This window comes from Sciurus vulgaris (genome assembly GCF_902686455.1).
Source record: "Sciurus vulgaris genome assembly, chromosome: 4".
In the NCBI taxonomy this organism is placed as follows: domain Eukaryota; kingdom Metazoa; phylum Chordata; class Mammalia; order Rodentia; family Sciuridae; genus Sciurus; species Sciurus vulgaris.
Genome location: NC_136464.1, coordinates 73,693,190 through 73,699,691, shown reverse-complemented (window position 1 = coordinate 73,699,691; position 6,502 = coordinate 73,693,190). Strand labels below are relative to the sequence as shown.

General features: G+C 38.1%; 1 pseudogene across 1 annotated transcript in view; it reads left to right on the top strand.

The window, feature by feature from the left end:
* The first annotated feature begins 1,637 nt into the window (after window positions 1-1,637).
* LOC306660224 (glutamate dehydrogenase 1, mitochondrial-like) overlaps window positions 1,638-6,502 on the top strand; it is a 56,015-nt pseudogene continuing 51,150 nt past the window's right edge. The window contains exon 1 of the transcript in view: window positions 1,638-1,718. The product of the transcript in view is annotated as a glutamate dehydrogenase 1, mitochondrial-like (transcript). The remainder of the gene's footprint in view (window positions 1,719-6,502) is intronic.

Sequence of the window (6,502 nt, the reverse complement as noted above, 5' to 3'; positions counted from 1 at the left end):
TTATTTCAGAACTTATTTGGGAAGAACATCATCAAAAATATGTCATCTATCACATGCTATCATCTCTGAAATTTTTCTTCCACAATGTCTTTATCTCTAAATAACTACTAGGTTAAAATAGCTTTATTCTGTAATGGTTACATTTATCTATCTATCTGATCTCTATTTTCATCATCATCTATCTTTCCACATGACTTAGAAATTTGTTTTCTATAGAAATTTCATCTATGGGTTTGAGTCTCAAATTTGGGAAAGTAGAGACAGTCAAGAATATTAATTCTGTTTAATAAAAATATAATATGTTGCTGGGCACTATGGTGCATGCTTGTTATCCCAGCAGCTCAAGAAGCAGAGGAAAGAGGGTTGGGAGTTCAAAACCAGTCTCGGCAAAAGTGAGGTGCTAAGCGACTCAGTGAGACCCCATCTCTAAATAAAATTCAAAATAGGGCTGGGGATGTGGCTCAGTAGTTGAGTGCCCCTGAGTTCAAACCCTGAACTCCCCCAATAAAATACACATTTTGTGGATGTTTTAGTTAGATTTTTTTTACTGCTGAGATGAAAGGAGCTGACCACACAATTTTAGAGGAGGAAAAGTTTAGTTGGAGGCTCAAGGTTTCAGATGAGTCCATCCATAGACAGCCCACTCCATTTCCTGGGGCTTGAGGTGAGGCTGAACATTATGGTGGAAAAGTGTGGTGAAGGGAAGCAGCACACATGATGATCAGAGAGCAGAGAAAGAGACTCACTCACAAGATACAAAATATACATCCCAAAGGCATGCCCCTAGGAACCCACCTCCTCCAGTCACCTAGTACCTGCCTTCAGTTGCCATTCAGGTAATCTCATCAGAAAATTAATTCACTGATTTGGTTAAGGCTGTTATAAACTAATAATTTTTCCTCTGAACCTTCTTGCATTTTCTCATATATGAGCTTTTGGGGGACACTTAATATCTAAACCGTAATATTCCATCCCTGGCCCCCAAAAGCTCATACTCATTTCACAATGCAAAATACATTTAGTCCATTTCCAGGAGTACCCACAGTCTCAGATTCCCAGATTTCCCATAAGATCAAGTCCAAAGTCTCCTCTGAGACTCAGGGCAATATCACATTTTGAGCACCTATAAAAATCAAAAGTCATTTACAAGTATTCAATATATTAAAGTGCAGAGTAAACATTAGCTTTCACAAAAATAGGGGCATAGAAAGAAGGTTGACCAAAGAAAGATTGAAATCCAGCTGGGCAAACAAGTCCTGTAGCTCCATGTTTAGCATCTGGGGCACAAGGGCATGATAATCTTCTGTCCAAAAGGCTTGTGTAGTTCTGCCCCTGTGGCCTTGTTGGTTATAGCCCAAGGCCAACTGACCTTTCTGTTGGCTTGTTTCAGTTTGCTTCCTGCAGCCTTCCTCAGCAGACATTCCATGGTACTGGCATTGCTTAATCTTCGTGGGTCTCCACTGGAGCTTTGGTTTCCTCCACACATCTCCATGCATCACCCTCTCACGGGGTGCCCCCCAGGAACTCCGACCCTGCTGCACTTTGCCTGGTCTCCTAGACCTTCCTCTGAAATCTTGATGGACGCCTACATAACCCCCTAACTTCAGCATCCTGTATTCTTACAGAACTAGCACAACATGGTTGATGCCAAGGTCCGTCACCATCTCAATAGTAGCGAAGCCTCCAAGGACCCTGGCTGTAAACCTCTGAGAGTCCGGGTAACTGAGAACCTTGCAAACACTTTCTAGGCCCCCTTATGCAAGGTGGGTACCCCATTAGTCTCTTTTCAAGATAATTTTTACTTTTACTTCCTTGAGTCTGAAATGGATTTAATCTTTACAATTCCTGAGATGCCCTCAACCCATCTATCTTATGTCTCTGGACAAAGTCTTAAGCATTTCTTTAGTGTCAGTAATATCTTTAGCAATCGCAAATTCCTTACCCCCTGTTTTACTCCCACCTTTCAATCCCAGTTTTTCAAATCTTTCTGCTCTACTTTCTACTCCTGATTATCACAATTAATTTGTCTAAAAGCTGCCAGTAATATTCATGCCACCCCTGGATGCTATGCTCTATAGAAATCTTCCACCAGATTAAGAAGTCCATTGCTTTTAAAATCAGCCTCACAGAAATTCTGAGGACATGGGCAATATGCAGACATCTTCTCAACCAAAACACAACATGAATAGCCTCTAGTCCAATTACCAATAATGCCTGCTACACATCTCAAAATTTGTCCAACAAATTCCAAAAGACTCTAGTCTTCTGAACTACATGATTAGATTTGTTACAGCAACCAGCCAACTCCTCGGTACCAATTTCTGCTCTCGTCAGTTTTTTTTGCTTCTGTGACTAAAAACCCCAGCCAGAACAATATTAGAAGAAGAAAAGTTTATGTGAGAGTTCATGATTCTCCATCCATAGATAACTGGTTCCATTCCTCAGGGCTGGAGGTGAGGCTGAACATCATGGTGGAAGTGTAACAGAGTGAAGTGGCTCACATGATGATCAGAAAGCAGAGAAAGAGACTCCACTCTCCAGATGCAAAAGATATGCCCCAAAGGAACACCCCAGAGACCCCCCTCCAGCCACACCTTACCTGCCTACAGGTAATCCTTATGAGGTGATTAATTCACTGATTGGTCTAAGACTTTCATACTCAATTATTTCACCTCTAAATTTTATTACAATTGTCTCACACATGGGCTTTTGGGGAAACCCCAATCCAAACCATAATACCCCCCACTAGCATGTTCTTTATACCTAAGAGTGAGACTCATTGTGATATGTTAATTCAAACAATAGCATAAGTTGGTTGATTTCTTTACCTCCCTTCCTCTCCCTTGATATCCTATTTCTACTGATCTCCTTTCATGAAATCCTCTTATTGTTTTATTCCTTTTTTTCTCTTTAGTTTCCATGTATGAGAGAAAATATGTGGCCATTGACTTTTCACTTAGCATGATGTTCTCCAGCCTCATTCATTTATAAGCAAATGTCATAATTTCATCTTCTATATGGCCACATAGAACTCCATTGTGTATACACCACATTTTCTTTATCCATTCAGCTGTTGATAAACACCTAGGCTGCTTCCATAACTTGGCAATTATGAACTACATTGCTATGAACATTCATATGCTTGTATCATCATATGCTGATTTTAGGTTTTGTACAAATTCTAAGGAAGAATAGCTGGGTCATATGGTGATTCCATTCCTACATCCTCTTTTGAGGGATCTCCATACTGATTTCCATAGGGGTTGTACAAATTTGTAATCCCACCAACATTGTATAAGTGTTGTTCTTTCCCACATCTTCACTGGCATTCATTATTATTTATATTCTTGATGATTGCTATTCTAACTGGGGAGAGGTGAAGTCTCCGTGTAGTTTAAGTATGCATATTTTAACAGTGAAATTATAATTACTTTTGTTAAAAAATAGGTCTTGGCAACCACTTTGGAGATCAAGAAAGGAGGATTGCAAGTTAGAGGCCATTCTGGGCACTTAGTGAGACCCTATTTGAAAAGAAAAAAGTAAAAAACACAGTGGTAAAGCACAACTGGGTTCAATGCTCAGTACCACAGAAGGGAAAAAGGAAACAGGATTCAGAATAGGATACAGTGTGTCTCATTTATTTCAATATTTTGCACTAGGGAAGACTGGCTTATGAAACATTCAAGAAATCTCTTATTTTAGTGGAATTCGAGCATAAATTTTACATATAAGAGAGATGTAATCTGACACATGAAAACAAGTTGATACTTGGGGCAGATTCCCCTTAATAATTAAAATTTATGTCAAAGACCAGTTGTGCTATTCAAGCCTGAAACATAAAATTAGGAATTAAGAGAAAATGCATTTTTTTTTTCTTGGAAGAAAATATGTAACAAGGAATTGAACTCTTCACTTTCTCCTGTAAATTCCAATGAATGGCTAAAAACTGGATTAAAGACTTGGCATCTCTGCCTTCATTTGGCATCCTCTTTCTTATTTGGAGTCACTTTACGTTCCAGGACCAAGGTCTGATCTTATAAAGATCTTGTGATGATCCAACCTTCCCCGTAATACATCAGAAACTTTCTTAGCAGGGTCAAGTCCTTGCCTGACACAAAGATGGATAGACCACACCTGATCAAGATCACCTGCTTTGACAACTTCAAAAACCTTGCCTTTATTTCCCTTTCTGTAAAACCTCAGAGATGTTGTCAGCTCCTCAAAGTCATGGCTAAAGACATGGGCACCCTGTCTTTCCCATGTTGCTGCACTAACTAAAAACTAAAGTTCCATTTCATGCTGCTCACCATTACATTTCTGTTTGATTTGGGGGATGAGTGACTGGACTTGATCTGTTGGATCCTCAGAGTAAGGTCTCTTTGGCCTAGGATTCCTGTAGCAAATGCAGTGACTATTATTTGCCAGATACTATAGAAAGTGCTAGAGTGGGATTTTTATATTTATTTAAAGGGAATTGACAAATTTATATAACTCAAACATTCACTCCCAATTTTTATGTCATGATGAGAAATTCTCACACATCATTTTTTTTTAGTCAGTTTTTTTACTGCTGTGACTAAATAATCTGAGCAGAACAATTATAGAGGAGTAAAGGTTTGTTCGAGGGTTCACAGTTTCAGAGGTCTCAGTCCATAGAAGGCTGGCTCCATTCCTTAGGGCTCAAGGTGAGGCAGAACATTATGGCAGAAGAGCATGGCAGAGGGAAGCAGCTGGCATCATCAGGAAACAGAGAGAGTCTCCTTTCTCCAGATACAAATAGATACCCCAAATCCACACCCAATTCCAATTTCCTCCAACCACACACTACCACTTCAATTTATCCCAACAGGAATTAAGTCACTGATTGAATTAAGACTTCACAATCAAACATTTCTCTTATGAACCTTCCTGTATTATCTCACATGGGAGATTTTGGGGGATACCTCACATCCAAACCATAACAAGCACCTTCTAAATTTCTCAAATAAATAAGAAAATATTTCTAAAAATGAGAAAAATCAAATTTTCAAAAAGATGAGGAATATTTCTACAAAAATTAATCTCATGCTTCTAGAACTTTACAAGCTATTGATATAGAAAAGATTTGGAATTTGGGAATTAATCTATTAGGCAGAGATGTTTTCATAACTATTTTTTAAAGAAAATATTTATAGCTTTGCTTCTTTTTCCCGAGATGAATGTGCTTTCCTTTATAATTTTGAATCCCTACTGGTTCCTTTCCATCATTCAGATAGGACACGGCAGAGAATTGCTATCAATAAAAGAGCAATTTGTCTTTGAAACTCAACACACAGAATAGCTCCTTTGCTGCCATCAGCTATTGATTGCATTCTGATAGATTTGCTCCTTCTTTTCAAAAAGTCTTAAGACCATTGCTTTCTTGTTAACATAAAATTCCACTCTTCTTATTTGCATAACTTGTACTCACATTCAAGACCTAATGCTGAATTATTTTCTTCATGATGATGCTCTTCATAGTTATTATGAACTACACATAAAGAAAACTTGAGCCGTCTTTTAGTTTTTCTTTGTTTTCTTTTCAGCAAAACTGAAGGCTGTACCCAGGTCCATGCAGATGCTAGGTAAGATTTGAGATGCCCTTCATCCTATTTTTATTTAATTTTATTTTGAGAAAGGTCCCACTAAGTTACCCAGGCTGGCCTCAATCTTGTGTTCTTCCTGACTCCATTTTCTGAGTAACTGGGATTGTAGGCGAAACTCACCATGCTCAGTAAACCTTAAGTTTTCTTAGCAGATTCTCATAACAGATATTTATCTGTTTTTAATTTGTATTTATACTTTTTTTAACAAAATTAATTACAAATTCAGATCTGAAAAGGATCATTTTGATGTAGCTATATATTTTAAAGAAAAGCATGAGAATGAAATGCAAATGAATCAGGCATGGTGAGTTAGGCAGCTTTGTAATAACATACAACCCCAGGTCTTAGGGCTTAAAATAACAGAGGTTTATTTTTTGCTCACATGCTATGTTCATCCTGAGCAGTGTAGTGGCGCCCCCTCCTCCACCAAAGAATCTTAATTAAGCTTCTCTAGACACCCACACCATAATTGTTCTTATTAACAAATATTAGCAAAAATTTCTGCAAAGAACTCAATATGGTTTGAAACTTCCTATTTTCTGTAAGGGTCAAGGGCTTTGCCTTGTAAAAGCTAAATTAGCCCGCTAACTTGATGGTGTACAAGAATTGTTACTTCTGCTTTCTGTGGTAAAGATTTGTGAAACCTCTGTCAAGTCTGAAAAAATGGAACAAAAAGCACTTTTCATGTAAACCTTCAAACCCCTCCTCCTACTGGGTATAAAGATTAAAGAATTTCCATTTTTTCCCACCATGCCCCTCTGGTAATCACTGTTCTGTTCTGTATCTCTAGGGGATGCAAAATGACAAATATGTAATATGAACAAATCTAGAAATCCAAAGTACAACACAAGGACTATAGGTAATAAAATTGTACTGTA